This window comes from Lichenostomus cassidix, chromosome 1 (genome assembly GCF_008360975.1).
Source record: "Lichenostomus cassidix isolate B80296 chromosome 1, HeHo_3.0, whole genome shotgun sequence".
Taxonomy (NCBI): Eukaryota; Metazoa; Chordata; class Aves; order Passeriformes; family Meliphagidae; genus Lichenostomus; species Lichenostomus cassidix.
Window position 1 is genome coordinate 63,956,663 of NC_139479.1, and position 14,923 is coordinate 63,971,585.

Consider the following 14,923-nt stretch of genomic DNA (forward strand, 5'->3'; position numbering starts at 1 on the left):
CTCTCCATTGTCTGCGTCAAGTTCATGCATGACATCAAGTAAACGCCTCCAGGTGCGAACCAAGCGCACCATCCCCATGTCCCCATAGGTGATCTCACGCCAGAGCTCGTTGCCGAGCTGCTTCCACACCCCAACATCAAAAGTGGTCTCTAGGTCCACGGAAAAGCCGTGCGCCAGAGCCCAGTCCAGGATCGTACGCAAAGAACGCACCAATACCCTGGCCCTTGTAACGGCCAAGGCATCCTTCCAGGCCAACAGCACTGCGCTTTCATTGGAGCCAGCGTTCCCCATCTTAGCAGTGTCTTTTCCAAGAAAACCCGAGGCAGGTTGGGACAGGGGACGTACCTCCAAAAGGTGTGCGGCTCAGATCGTTGCTTGTAGTACACGTCAGAGATCACCAGACGTTGCTGTAATAGCTGGGATGGAGAGATGCAGCACACATAAATCCAGTGAGAAAATCAAGTGAGTCTTATTATTTACAACTTCTGCGTATACATGCTAAAATTCCATAGGTGATTGGTCAGTGGTCACCCACCTCCTGGGGTGATTGGCTGAAGTCCTACAACGCCCAATTCCAAACACTCTCTGCCTTAAACCCAAACAGATCAGGAAAACAGCAGGTGTTCAGATACTATTTACAAAGACCATCTTATTGGTTTCATAGCTTGCAATGAGAAAGGAGAGATTCCCACAGAATACTGCAAGAAGCAGGGAAAACCTTCTGCTGGCAGCTTTTCAGTATCCACAAAAACAGGGGTGTGTTTTCTCCCAGCCCTTCAGCCACTTCTTCAGACCTACCAAAACAGCTTTTGAAGGATTTAAGTTTGCCCTAGATGCTAAAGATACCTTGCTGATGTTTTTGCTAAGCTTATTCAATGTGGTCCATTCAGCATTTAGAGACAGGGTGAGGTTGCCTTGGGTAGCTACCCCAAAATCTGCGTCAGAGTCTAGGGACGCTGCCCAGAAACTGCTGCAGGGGCTGAGAACACTGCCCAGCAGCATCACCTGCAGTTAGAGGGAAAGGTTGGTAGCACAGCAGTGGAACCAACAGATGATAAAACTGTTCAGGCTCCAGCCAAACCACATCCAGAAGCAGTTGCCCCTGTGCAAAGGAGAAAGTATAAAACCAAATCAGTATGTCTGGTTAACAATGAGCGACTGTGGTGGTGCATTCCTCCCCCCCCACACAAACACATGTCCTTTCCAGGCTGCAGTGTGATCTGAGAAATGCTTGTTAGGCCTTGGCCTTGAAAACAGTACCTGGTCTCAGCTCTTTCTGAGCTTCTCAGAAATACTGTGTGCTCTCTTCCTTATGCCTGATGCCTTGGCGGGCTTACCTAAAACAGAGGCTAGACAAAGTTAAGAGAATAAAAGGCAGTTATATTTATCGAAGGGCCTTCAGGTACATTTAGGGCAGCCACAGCCCACCCAGGGGCTACACCCAAAACAGATGATGGGTCACAGGTTTTTCATACTTTACAAGTTTTGTCCATTTGCATATTGAGAGTTATTCCTCCAATTACAGCTTCAGGCAATGAAATCAACTACTCCAAGTCTGCTCCCCCCAGTTACTTGTTTATGTATCTTGGGGCCTGAGACAGTAAAGTGTCCTTGAATTTTGGGCTTAGAGAGAAATTGTTTTTTTCAGAAATTGTCTAACAATGAGAGAACAGTAGCTTAGCACCCTATATGGAGTCTAGAGTTATACACTAAAGAATTACAGGATTACAGATACATGAAAAATATAGAAGTTAAAATCCTAAGGTATCATGCCCAGCCTTGGAAAACACTCCTCTTGCCTGAATGGCATAACATTCCTGTTCTCACACTTTCAGAGAGAGTGCCAACCCAAACTGTGGCCAGGATGAAACACTATTATGACTAAAGCCCACCCTCTTTCGTCCCCAGTAAACAGCAGTCCCAAATGGCGCCCTTTGAGCTCTCCTGGACCACAGCAGGCTTTGACCAACAATCTCACTCTGAATGGGACACCTCCCAGAGCTAGCAAACCCTGAGGTTTGCTATACCTGGAGGATCACCGAAACATGACATTTCCTGGGCCAATACCTCACTCCTCGAGGCCTGATCCTTCACCTGTTGGGAGATGTAAAGGCATCCAAAGTGAGTATTTCACTGACCTCTGAGGGGAATTTTTCACAGGTATCTTGCTTGCACTGACTGTTTCTGTCTGTTTGCATTCTCCTGTGCATATGCTACAGCAAATCTGAGAGAAATCCTGCTTTCTTAGCTGTTTAAATACCTCAGATATCCAAGTATTCAAGCCTGTAAGTAAGATTAAGTTAAAGTGTTCTAGTTTGAAAATAAACCAGTGGAGAAATTAACCCCACACAAATATATATTGAGAGAGATTCCAAGCCAGAACTACAATTTAATAGGAAAAATTAAAGTAAAGACAATAACACAGAAACAACAGCTTTTTATCCTTGCCCTGACTGTTGTTTTCTCACTGATACTGGTCATGGTTGCACACACACACACACACACACACACACACACATGCTCCCCACTGTAGGTAGTTCTTGGTTCATTTCTGCTTTGATTGCCTGGATTTTGTTTGGTTTCATTGTTGCTTGTGGGAACTGACAACTAGCCTGCCTTTGCTCATAGACTTCAAATGTGTTGCAAGCAGCTTCGTACTTGTGAGAAACAGAAGCAAGAAGCCAAAACAACGACCAGGAAAACAACTTGGAGTGCAACACCTGCAAAAGGGAGTCTGCTGTTAACAGGACATGTGTGCTAGGAATAGCCATCCAATGATGCTGTACAATAACAGGGTAGAACTCAAAGCTTTATGGCACAAATGTTAGAAAACAGTATAACAGAGACTTTGTAGTAATAAATGATGCTTATGCCTCCCTTTCTACTTGCCCTGGAGTCGTGTCTTTGTGTGTCATTCCCGTCTCGAAACAGCAACGGTTGCTTGGTTTCCTTTGCTGTGCCTTAGCTGTCCTGTAAAGTAGTAGAGTGAATCTTGCCAATGAACTTGTTGTGCTTTGTTGCTTAACATGAAATCTGACTTTTGCTCATACCCTTGTCAGCAATTTTTTAAGTGATCTCAAACACCCTCGTTCGTGACAGGTACCAGGGCCTTCAAAACCAGCAGAGCAGCCAGAGCCTGAGATCATCGCTGAGTGCCTGGCATTTGACCATCCATAGTCTGTGGAAAGGCATTACATGATGAGGGATTCTGTTGGTTTTGCTTGGCCCAGTTTTTGGTAGTGGGGGAGCCAAAAAGTTGGCTTCTGTGAAAAACTTCTGGAAGCTTCCACCATGTCCAGTGTGGGAAGGTAGGAACAGGCTGCAGGCAGCCTAGGCCTAGATGATAAACAACCTTGTGGGAGAAAGAAGCAGAGAAGGCAGATGTGTGTTGACATTTTAGAACAAGAAGCAGAGAGATTTGTGACCAATCAGAAAAGGCATGTGTACACAGTTTGCTAGTCAATTGTAATGCAAAAAGGAGTGCATGTTATGCGTGTAATATAGAGAAAAAGTATAAAAGGTTGTACTGTGGGATAATAAACTGCTGATGCTTGCCACCATCTTGAGTGTCAGCCTTTTGTCCACTGTCAGTCCAGCAGAGCCAATCCCTGACAGCTCTGAAGATGATGGACATGCCGCTGGCGAAGCCTGGTCCAATTAGAGATGGTGGTAATTCCTCCCTTTCTCTCTGGGAGCAGCTTCTAACAAATAAGCCCTGGAAGACCAGGGAGGAGAGGATCCAACACCTGAAAGAAATGGAACGGTTGGAAGTGCTTCTTGGAAGGGATGGGCAACCCAGCAGCAAACCTGACATGGTCAGGTGTACAGTGTGAATGTGGTAGAGTCTTGGGCATCAGGGGCCATCTGAATACTCCAGTTTCACTGTGACAATGCATTTCGAGGACAACCAGGAGACAGTGTGTTCCATGGCTAGCAAACTCAAGATGTATGACAGCAAGGCCCATGCCCCCATGGGTGCCCATACCCCTACTGTAGAGGCATTGGTTGTGAGTCTCAAGGATGAACAGAAAAAACTTAGAGAGGAGATAAAGGAGAACAGTTTCCATGTGGCACCAGTGCAAACCAGAGTCCCAAGGTCACAGCCCAGACACCCCCCAGTCAGAGAGAGAGGATACGCCCTATGAACCAACTTGTGGTACTTCCAGCTTGACCATGGAGAATACATGAGATGGTGGGGCAGGAAACCTACCCATGTCCTGGCAGCCTGAGTACAAGAACGGAAGGAGAAAGAAAAAGGAAAGTCAGTGAAAGTGAGTGCAGTGCCAGTTTCCCACAGGCAAGGATATGACCCACTGGAAGATACCTTCCATATGTATTCACAAGACCACTGTTAGAGGGGCCCTGCCTCTAGCCAGGCAGAGGCACAGGACAACCATGTCTTCTGGACCACGTGGATTTGATGGCCTGGCATGTCAGACCCACAAGAATACAAGGCTTTGGTTGACACTGGAGTACAATGCACTCTGACACCATCAGGATATGTCAGGCTGGAAACAGTGTCCATTTCTGGGGTGACAGAGTGTTCTCAAGAGCTGACAGTGTTAGAAGCTGAAGTGAGCTTGACTGGGAAGGACTGGCAGAAAAACCCCACTGTAACCGGTCCAGTTGCCCACTGTGTCCTGGGCATTAACTACCTTCGGAATGGATACTTCAAAGACCCTGAATAACAACTCCACCCCTGGTTCCACATGTAGTGCATGCCCCTCCAGGTGAAAGCAAAGTGTGGCCTGCACTCTGCTGCTAAAGGGATGGAGAAGAACACATTAGCAATGTCAATAGTGGCATACTGCTTTGCTGCCTTGGACTCCAGCTCGTCCTGGAGTTCCAGCATGTCTGGCACTATGGAGGTTTTACCTCCGAGCTGCCAGCCAGAGGGCCGGCCATGGGGGCAGGGACAGCCTGTGCTGTCTCACTCACGGTGACAGTGAAATCAGCCCGTGAGCCCCTGCGGCAATATATGCGCCAGCTAAGAGGATCATTGGCCCAGACGCCTCCCCCGCCCCCTTCCCATATATGGCTTAGTTTCCAGATTATTCCTCTTTGTTCTCCCCCTTGAGTTGTACCCCATTGGTTGGTTTGGATTATGTATCCTCCCCTCCCTTGTAATGATTGGTTGTTACCCCTGTCCCTCTTCCCTATGGCTTTCCCGGTTGGCCTGCGTGCCAAACCACTCCCTCTCTCCTTCCCCTTAAGACCCTATTCCACTGTGTGCTCAACGGCCATTTTGTCCTGCTCACCGGGACATCTTGCTGCCCGACACCAACTGCCGCTGACAGCTTGCAGCCTCCGGAGCTCCAGACCCCGCGCCCGTCCCTGCTTTTCCTCCCTGCCTCTCCTTCCCCGGACCTTCCCTGCTGCACCGCACAATAAACCACTGGAGAACCGCAGACTGCTTGCTGTGTGTCCTTCTGCCGCCGCGCCTCCCAGCCTAACCGTCTGTGTTTCCTACTACAACATGGCACAGTGGTGGGGTAACTTCATTCAGGCCACGATAGTCCGCTGTCAGTCTCCATTCTCTGTCAGACTTGCACACAAGCCAAATGGGGCTGTTGGAGGGTAAGTGTACCTTGCTGACCATTCCTTGGCTCTCCAGCTCACAGATCATCTTGTGAATGGGGATCACGGCATCTTGATTTGTTTGATACTGCCAGTGGTGATACTGCCAGCGGTTGAGGTGGCACTTGCTGTTCTTTAACCTTCAAGAGTCCTACCACAGAAGGATTTTCTGACAGTCCAGGCAGGGTGTTCAAACACTGTCCTAGCATCTGTCATGTACTGATCCAGGCTGCAATGGAGAAGGGTGCCTGGCTCTTCTGCCTAGCTTGCCAGAAATGGATGCCTTATCGGCTGGTAAAAATATGAAGCAGACACAGCAGTAAAGGGAAATAGGGTGTTACCTTGGTTTTAATAGCATCCGAGGTGCACACTCATCAAAGGTGGAAACATGCCGAGAAGCGCACCACGTACAATGCGTATACAAATTTACGGACCTCTTAAATTAGCACTTATCTAAAATTCTCCAATAAGAAACTTAATAAATGAAGTAATTGTCTCCCTATTCTAATTACCACCTCCTAAATAAGACTACAGCCTAGTTTACAAAAACATGTTCCAGAGAGGACGCTCCATCTAAGTTTGGAGCCTCTAGTTCTGAGATAGTATGAATATTTAGTCTTCCCACCCTGCAGAGCCCCCAAACTAAGCTAAATATCAGACTACAAAAGTTATAATCATGTGGAGCTAAAGTAGAATGAGTGTTTTTGAAGGGTACAAGGAGAGGAAAATGGTATAAAAAGAGTATAAAAAGAAAGGACAAAAAATCATCAGGCATCAAGACTTGGGAACATTTGCAAGAAATTGATGACATCACTGTGTGGGGGCACATGGCAGCAGAAATCTTTGAGAAAGGAGAAAAGATCAGTGAGATTCTCCTGAAAGCCAGATTTGCCATCAGAAAGTGAAAGGTCAAGAGACCTGTCTGAGAGATCCAGTTCCTGGGAATGAATTGGCAAGACAGACAATGTCAGGTACAATGACAGGTACCTAAGTCCTCAACAAGATCACAGATATGTCTCCGTTGACCAGCAAGAAGGTAATACAAGCTTCCCTAGGTGCCATAGGTTTCTGAAGAATGCACATCCCAGAACACAGTCAAATTGTGAGGCCTCTTTACCTGCTAACCCACTGTCCTAGGGTTACAATATAGATGTATTTAAGTATTCTATTACCACCAGCTGTGGGCCGTTAGCTGTTATTGCCTGCTAATGACCCACCCCTGATAACAGACAATGGGCCGTCAAGGTCCCATCACATGACTCACGGACTTATCCTATTGTGAGATGCTCCACCCAGGAGGGAGGAGCCAAGCATTCCCATCTGGATATAACCTGGCCTTGGAACTGCCAGAGCTACCCCTGTCTACTGGGTTCCCAGAGGACAAGAGCTACAATTGGACCTTCAGCTGGAGACCAGACCTTCACAGGATCACCGCTTGAACTGAACTACTTCATTTGGACTGCTACTACCACCCTAACAGGGTGTCAGGTTGTATCTGACTCTGTCAGTGCTTTTCCTTGTATTATTTCACTTATTTTTTAATTTTTCCTATTAATTTTAATCTTGACTTGTGATCTCCCACTGGTTTGTTTTCAAACCTATACACCCACCTGGATATAACCTGGCCTTAGAGGTTCCTAAGTTAGCCCGGTCTACTGGGTTACCAAAAAACAATTGCTACCACTGGACCTTCAGCTGGAGACTAACCTTCCATGGGATCATCACTTCAAATGAACTACTTCATTTGAACTGCTACCACCACCCTAACAGGGTGTCAGGTTGTATCTGACTGTCAGTGCTTTTCCTTGTATTATTTCCCTTATTTTTAATTTTTCCTATTACATTTTAATCCTGACTTGCGATCTCCCACTGGTTTGTTTTCAAACCAATACACCCACTAAAAGAACAATTTCCACTGGGGCCCTGAACAGCAACACCCTTTGACCAGATCCAGCAGGAAATTGCTCACGCAGCAGCCCTTGGCCCAGTCAGGACAGGATTAGAAGTGAAGAACGTGCTCTACTCTGCAGCTGGGAGTAATGGTCCTTCCTGGAGTCTTTGGCAGAAAGTGCCTGGTGAGACTTGAGGCCAACCACTTGAATTCCAGAGCTGAGGCTTCAGAGGGTCTGAAGGCAGCTACATCCCAACAGATGAGATCCTAGCACCCTATGAAGGAGTTCAAGCTGGTGACTCAGAGGTGACTGCCACAGAAGTACAACTTCTCCTGGTACACCCGATACAAAAAGATTTTCGCTTTTATTTGTTTTTCATGTATTTGTAGCTCTGTAGACTATTATTGTATACTTATATATTTCTTAGCTAAATCCACTACTTTTCCTACTCTGTTACACAAACACCTTCCTGGAATCCTATTCTAATCTTGCTTCTTCAGTGAACCAAGGCCATTTCACTGTCCCAAGTATTTGGACATAAACAGTGTGGGGCTAGAAGCAAGGGGGAGCTTCATTAGTGGGGGGGAACAAAGAGGGGGAATTACTTCATTAGCTGTACTTCTAATTGGGGATTCTTGTCAATTATCCTAATTTGCTAAACTTATAAAAACGTCAAAGCCCTGTATCACATGTGCATTTTGCCATAAGTGCACCTGGAGGACCTTTCTTAAACGGTAACCACTTTTTATCATCTTAATCTTGCCTGGCTCTTGATTTTAGGGGCTATAAGGCAACACCTTGACTACCAGTTCTGGGGTGGATTTTTAAAGGGAAGGTTCCTCCTACATATCGTGCCACCGATAGTGATCCAGTGGAGCAAGTAGATCACTCTGATCACACAGCGAGTCTGGACAGGAAATTCTAATCACCCTGCAATTCTGGAGATCATAACGATCCGGCCTGAAGGTGAGAGTTATGTACTGTCTTCTGAAGAAGAAAAGGAGCAGGTGACATATGCTGAGGAAGCCCCACCATATAACCAACTACCAGAGAATGAAAAGCAATCCACCCTCTTCACTGATGGCTCCTGCCGAAATTTAGAAACAAATCGGAAATGGTAAGCTGCGGTATGGAGTCCCACACAGCGAGTTGCAGAAGCTAACAAGGGACAAGGCAGATCAAGTCAGCTTGCAGAGCTTAAAGCCATCCAGCTGGCTTTGGATATCACTGAAAGAGAGAAGTGGCCAAGGATCTATCTCTACACCAACTCATGGATGGTAGCTAATGCTCTGTGGGGATGGCTGGACTGTTGGAGAAAGGCCAACTAGCAGTGCAGAGGGAAACCTGTCTGAACCACTGAGATATGGCAAGACATTGCTGCCCAGGGAGAAAAGCTGACTGTGAAGGTCTATCATGTGGATGCACATGCACCCAAGAGTTGGGCCAGTGCAGAACAGCACAACAAGAAGCAGGTGGATCAAGCTGCCAATGTTAAAGTATCTGGAGAATCAGGTAGATCTGGACCAGCAGCACAAAGAAAAATTATGTTTAGCCTGTTGGGCCCATGATGTCACTGGCCATCAGAGGAGAGATGCAACATACCAATAGGCTCATGACCAATGGCTGAACCTAACTATGGACAGTATCCCACAGCTGCCAGATGTGTGCTGCACTGTGATGAAGTAGACCAAGAGGGGGAAGCCTCTGTGGTACAGTGGACTATGGCCAAAGGTATGGGGAATGCAGAAGCAGCAGCCTGCTGCATCCATCCCAACCTCAATAACAGCTCTGTTCCTATGAGAAAGTGCACACCAAAGGATTAACTCCAGCCATAAACTTCCTATGCTACCATCCAGAAAGCTGAGTGGATGTGTGAATGTGTATGTGTGCATAAGTGGTAAGAAAGAAGAAACATTGCTCTACAGGTGCTTGGTTTTACGTGGCTGTTTTACCTTTACTGCTGCCGCTGATCTCAATACTTGTACATAGAAGAAACACATAAATACTGAAGTGTGTGTAACAAAGATTGATCCTGCCAGAAGAGAGCAGAGGTCTGTGTTACTTGTCAAGCTGCTGCAAACTGGTGACTGTATTGGGACCCAACTACTGAATCTCTGTTGGCAGCCACTACATTCAAACTGAGCTGTGTGTGCAGCGGATACCTGACCCTTCGTCTCTACTTGCTGGACAGGTAAGACGCAAACATGAAACTATGGGACAGGCTATGTCTCATGAGCATAAGCTTTATTTAGAAGTTTTACACAGAATTTTAAAAGAGCAGGGATTTAAAATCCTGACAGTTAAGTTAGCCGCTTTATTAACGTGGTTGAATAACAACTCTAATGTATTCCCCTCCATGGTTCCTACAATGCTGAAGTATGGGAAAAGGTAGGAGTTGAGTTAGAGGCACAGAAAGAACAAGGACTACTGGTCATGGGTGATATATCAGTCACATGGAAAACTGTGTGTACTGCTTTAAAAACTTTGCAGCCTGCTGAGTGCCCTGTTGCAGATATTTAACCTTTTGATTCTGCCAGAGGAGAGCAGATGTCTGTTGCATTTGGCAAGCTGCTGCAGGGAGCCATGGCAATTTGACTACATCACCCTTCCACAAACCTTCCAAGGCAAGCACTATGTGCTGACCATGTTGAAAGCAACCACTAGATGGTTGGAGACCTACCTTTTGCCTCACACTACCACCTGGAACACCATCTTGGGCCTGGAAAAGCAAGCCCTGTGGAGACATGGCATGCCTGAGAGAACTGAGTCGGACAATGGGACCCATTCCAAGAACATCCTTATAAACACCTGGGCCAGAGAACATGGTATCAAGTGGGTATATCATATTCCCTATCATGCATCAGCTGCTGGCAAAGTTGAGCAGTGCAATGCACTACTTAAAACTACCTTGAAGGCACTTGGCAGGGGGACCTTCAAAAACTGGGGACTGCATTTAGCAAAGGCCACTTAGATGGTCAGCACTCGAGGCTCCATCAATTGAGCTTGTCCTGCCCAGTCTGAACCCTTGGACACAGCAGATGGAGACAAAGTCCCTGTGATACACATGAAAGGTATTTTAGGAAAGACTGTTTGGATTAGTCCCACCTCAGGCAAAGGCAAACCCATCTGTGGGACTGGTTTTGCTGAAGAACCTGGTTACACTTGGTGGGTAATGCAGAAAGATGGGGAAACCCATTGTGTATCACAAGGGGACTTAATTTTAAGTGAGAATTGTGTGTACTGTTTCATTGTGTGTGCATATATATATAAGAAGAGTTAAAGGAGGATATTGATTTGAGTATTATGTAGATGGTAGAGAATAAGGGGTGGATAATGTCTTTGGTTACAACATAAGACATAACCAAAAGTATGTATTGTATTACTATCTACATAAGCTGTTAAGATAGGTGGAGCAGTGTTTATCTTCTCCATGACTCAGCCCTGTTAACAGCCTCTGGGGAAGCAGCAGCTACTCTGTGGAGGGCCATCTGTGCTCATGGGCCATCAAAGTGTCCTGGAAGGACTCATAGAATTACATCATCCCATTGTGAGATGCCCTGCCCTGAGGGGAGGAACCACACATTCCTACCTGTATGCAATTTGAGGCTTGGAACACCATGGGAGCACTACCACTGTATTCCCAGAGGACAAGCGCTCAATTGTTGCTGTTGGACCGCTAGCAGAGTGAAGAGTCGAGAGCTTTTTCAGGTGATCAAGGGATTTTGAATTATTTATTTTAGCAATTATATAGACTTCAACAGGCTGTTCAGATTGGACCAATTCAAAACCTCCCCCCAGGCTGACTGGCCAGGCTTGAACTGCCTATCTTCCAAAAGACCATTTCAATAACACAAAAACTTTATTTATATAACATAGGAAGAAGAAGAGAAAAGTTCCTGTGGGAAAGAATCTGTGTTGCCACACTCAATAACTACTACTGGACCTCCAGAGAAGGACCTGATCTTTCTACAAGATCCCCACTTCGACAAAACAGCATCCATCACTCCAATGGAATTGTAGTCACCATTTAATCAGACTCCTATCACCTCCCTGACCATTGGGGTGGCAGGTTGTATTCTGACTTTGTCAGTTTAAGCCAGTGTTTCTGTACTATTGCCTGTATTTTGATTTTCCAATTGAATTGTAATTCTGACTTGGAATGTCCTGCTGGTTCGCTTTCAAACTAGTACAAGCACTTCTTTTCAAATGATGGCTAAAGCACTAAGAGTCCAGATGCAGTACAATGTATGACACTGATGTGGCTCAAACTTGCACAACTCAGGATGCAAGCATATCCATGCCATAACAATGCTGCAGTGGATTGAAGGGGACAATATGATACTAAAAAAGTGAATTTAATTTCTACTTGTGGCAGGACGTTCCCCCTCTCCCTCTATCACATAGCTGGTGCATAAAGATAAACTCAGACTGCGTCAAACACCCATCAAGGGGTTATCTCTTGGTGTCTGAGAGTCTGGAGCCTCCAACCCAGAATCCACATCTTGGTATTGTTGGAAAATATACCAGTTTAAAAATTTGGTATAACTTAAGGCAAAGGGTTCTGTTTGTCTTTACCCCGGGAACAGGAATTTTAGGTTTCTTTCCAGGGCGTTGTTCTACCAGGTGAGGTCTGGTGGACTCAGCATATCAACAGACTGGGAGTAACCCAAAATGTAAAGGGCTATCAATCGAATATCAGCGGGACATCAGTGACTATCTAAAAACATCTACCCCAGGCACCACCTCCAGCAGGAGTGAAAACATCTGATCCAGAAAGAACTGATAGGAAAATTGAAGAATGAAAAATCTAATTAACATCAGAGTCGAGGAGATTCAGATCCAATGGGAAACTGAATACTGGGGGTTTGCTCAACTTTGGACCAATACCTGTTGCTGAACAAGCCACATAAATGGGATTTTTATGTACAATTCAGCCTGTGTGACTGACTCTGAAGTCTCTTTCCCAGGAGATAATGAAATGTAAAGAGCCAAGAATGTGAACATCATAAAAGAATTCTAAACAAGATAAAGAAGTTACATAGACAGAGCTTTAGCTAATGTTTAGAGAGCGTGATCAAAAGCCTACAGCCAATTAGCAAGTTAGATCAGGTGTGTGAATTTAAGATTTTATGCAATTATATATACCAGTGTGTCGCTTGAACAGTGCTTTTGTCTATAATAATGCTTGCTTCCTGAAAATAAAGAGAGATGACACCGATAACTCTGTGAGGACGTGTGTTAGACTCAGGCGACCCCCAACTCTGACCCAATATTTTTCTATGGATTTTTACTATATAAAATATCCAAAGAATCGAGTAAACGCCATGTGCCACGGAATGATTCTCTCTGCACACCTGGTCTATGTGTAGATGAGGTGATTTCTGTGGTACGTCCTGGCCAGATAATAAAGTAATGCCTTGACTATCTAACATGAAAAATGCTGTTGAAGGGTTTTTGTTTTTCCCACAGTTTCGGTGACAGTACAGAGAGCAGATGTGGAAAGAGATGAAAAGAACAAGTACATGACCAAAAGACACACTTTTACACTATAAAAGACACATGAATATAACAGAGGCAGAAGTCTCCTACACACACTCTGAAAATGTGCAAAGGCTTCTCCCCGGAGTCTGGATGCAGGCTCTGCTGGTTACTTTCCTGAGGATTGTGTGAAAGGATTCTGAGGTGTACTTCACCACCAAATGGGCATTCGTAAGATACGTTGGTTCCTAAGTTATGTTATTTCTTGCTACCTGTAATAATAATAGGTACCTTTTCGCACACTGAATTCTCCCTACTAGTAGTTACTTTTATTTTATTCTTGTGTAGTATGTAGTTTTTGTCCTAAATCTTGTCTTATTTTGTGTCTAATAAATGATAATTTATGTCATATAAGACCTAATTGGCAATTATTAAAGAACTTGTGAATGTGACCAGGTCTTGGGCTGCTAGCCACCCCAAAAAGAGCTACTGCCTGCTGCCAAGAGGCCTAGGCAAAAGGCAGAGATTAAGCTAAGCTCCTATCTCCATTCATAACACTACTATAACTGTGAGCTTTTAGTAGAAACACATCGTGACTGTGAACTTTTAACAGAGAAGATACTGTGTCTGCAGACCTTCAGCAGAGAAGCAAAGCATGCAGAAATTGCTACCCAAGAAAGAATGTTAGGAGATAATGAGGAGACGTCTGGCTCAGGAATGCAGCTACAGCCAAAACAAGAGGTTTTGTTTTTAGGAACTTGGGGAACATGTTGAGGGTTTTATGGTAATGGCCAAATTATAATATGCATGTAGTGACTGTATATTAGCAACACATTTGTAGAAACTGGGAGGCATGTTAGGAGGAGTTATCCCCCATGCCCTGCCAGGGGTCTGAAAAAAATGATGCCCTCAAAAAAATTGGTGTTAAGCAGTTTTATTCTGGTTTCTGGAGATTTGGTGACAAGCAGGCACTATGACAAGGGGACTCCAGGAGCATGAAGACACTGTCCATGCCCCAACATGAGCCCAAATCTCAGCTGTGGAAATGGACTTGACTGAGCATAGGCAGAGATTGAAAAACAGGATTGAAGAGACCCTTCAGAAACTCAGCAAGAGTCTTTAAGAGGGCCTTCTTCAAATTTCATCAGTTCAGACCAGAGCTCCTGTTATCAGAGGCAGATGTTCCTTAGCTAGGGGGAGGGGGTACACCCCATGAGTCAACTTGTGGTTCTTCCTTTGTGAGAATAGGCAAGACATGAAAAAATGAGACGGAAAACCCGCTTCTGTCCTGGTAGCATGGCTGCATAAGCTAGAAGATGAAACCACTCTCAGAGTTCCACCAGAATAAATGAAACTCCAATTTCCCGTGACAGAGCTGCTAGGTACAACAGAAGGGAGGATGACACGTCCGATCCCCTTGAAGGTACCTCCAGAATGTATGCCCAGAGAAGGAGCAACAGCCAGAGCTAGAGGGGCCCCGCCTCTAGCCATGTAGAGACATGGGAGATTCGTGTCTTTTGGACAGTGTGGATCCAATAGCCTGGCACATCAGAGCAACAAAAATATGAAGCTTTGGTTGATACTGGTGCACAGTGTACCCTAATGCCATCGGGACATGTAGGGGCAGAATCCATTTCTATTGCTGGGGTGACAGGGGGATCACAGCAGTTGACCCTGTTAGAAGCTGAGGTGATCTTGATTGGGAATGAGTGGAAGAAACACCCTACTGTGACTGGTCCAGAGGCCATGTGTATTCTTTGTCTAGATTATCTCAGGAGTGGTTATTTCAAAGACCCAAAAGGACATCACTGGGCTTTTGGGATAGCTGCTGTGGAGGCTGAGGGCATTAGACAATTGAAGACCCTGCCTGGACTGTCAGAGGACCCTTCTGCTAAGGGAGAGAGGAGGAAGAGGAGGCATTCATTATTCTTCAGTGTTGTCTTCCGGAGAAACCACTACATATGCTGAAGCCCTGC

The 14,923-nt window shown here is 45.5% G+C and overlaps 1 protein-coding gene across 6 annotated transcripts in view; it reads right to left on the minus strand.

Annotated features, from left to right (window-relative positions):
- LOC146444782 (uncharacterized) overlaps window positions 1-14,923 on the minus strand; it is a 108,103-nt gene that overhangs the window by 69,656 nt on the left and 23,524 nt on the right. For 5 of the 6 annotated variants that reach the window (XR_014852370.1, XM_085060904.1, XM_085060883.1 and 2 more), the window contains exon 2: window positions 346-416. The gene's annotated coding sequence lies outside the window, so the exon portion shown is untranslated. Of the gene's footprint in view, window positions 1-345; window positions 486-14,923 lie in introns of those variants that run through there. The other variant, XM_085060875.1, reaches the window with a different exon arrangement.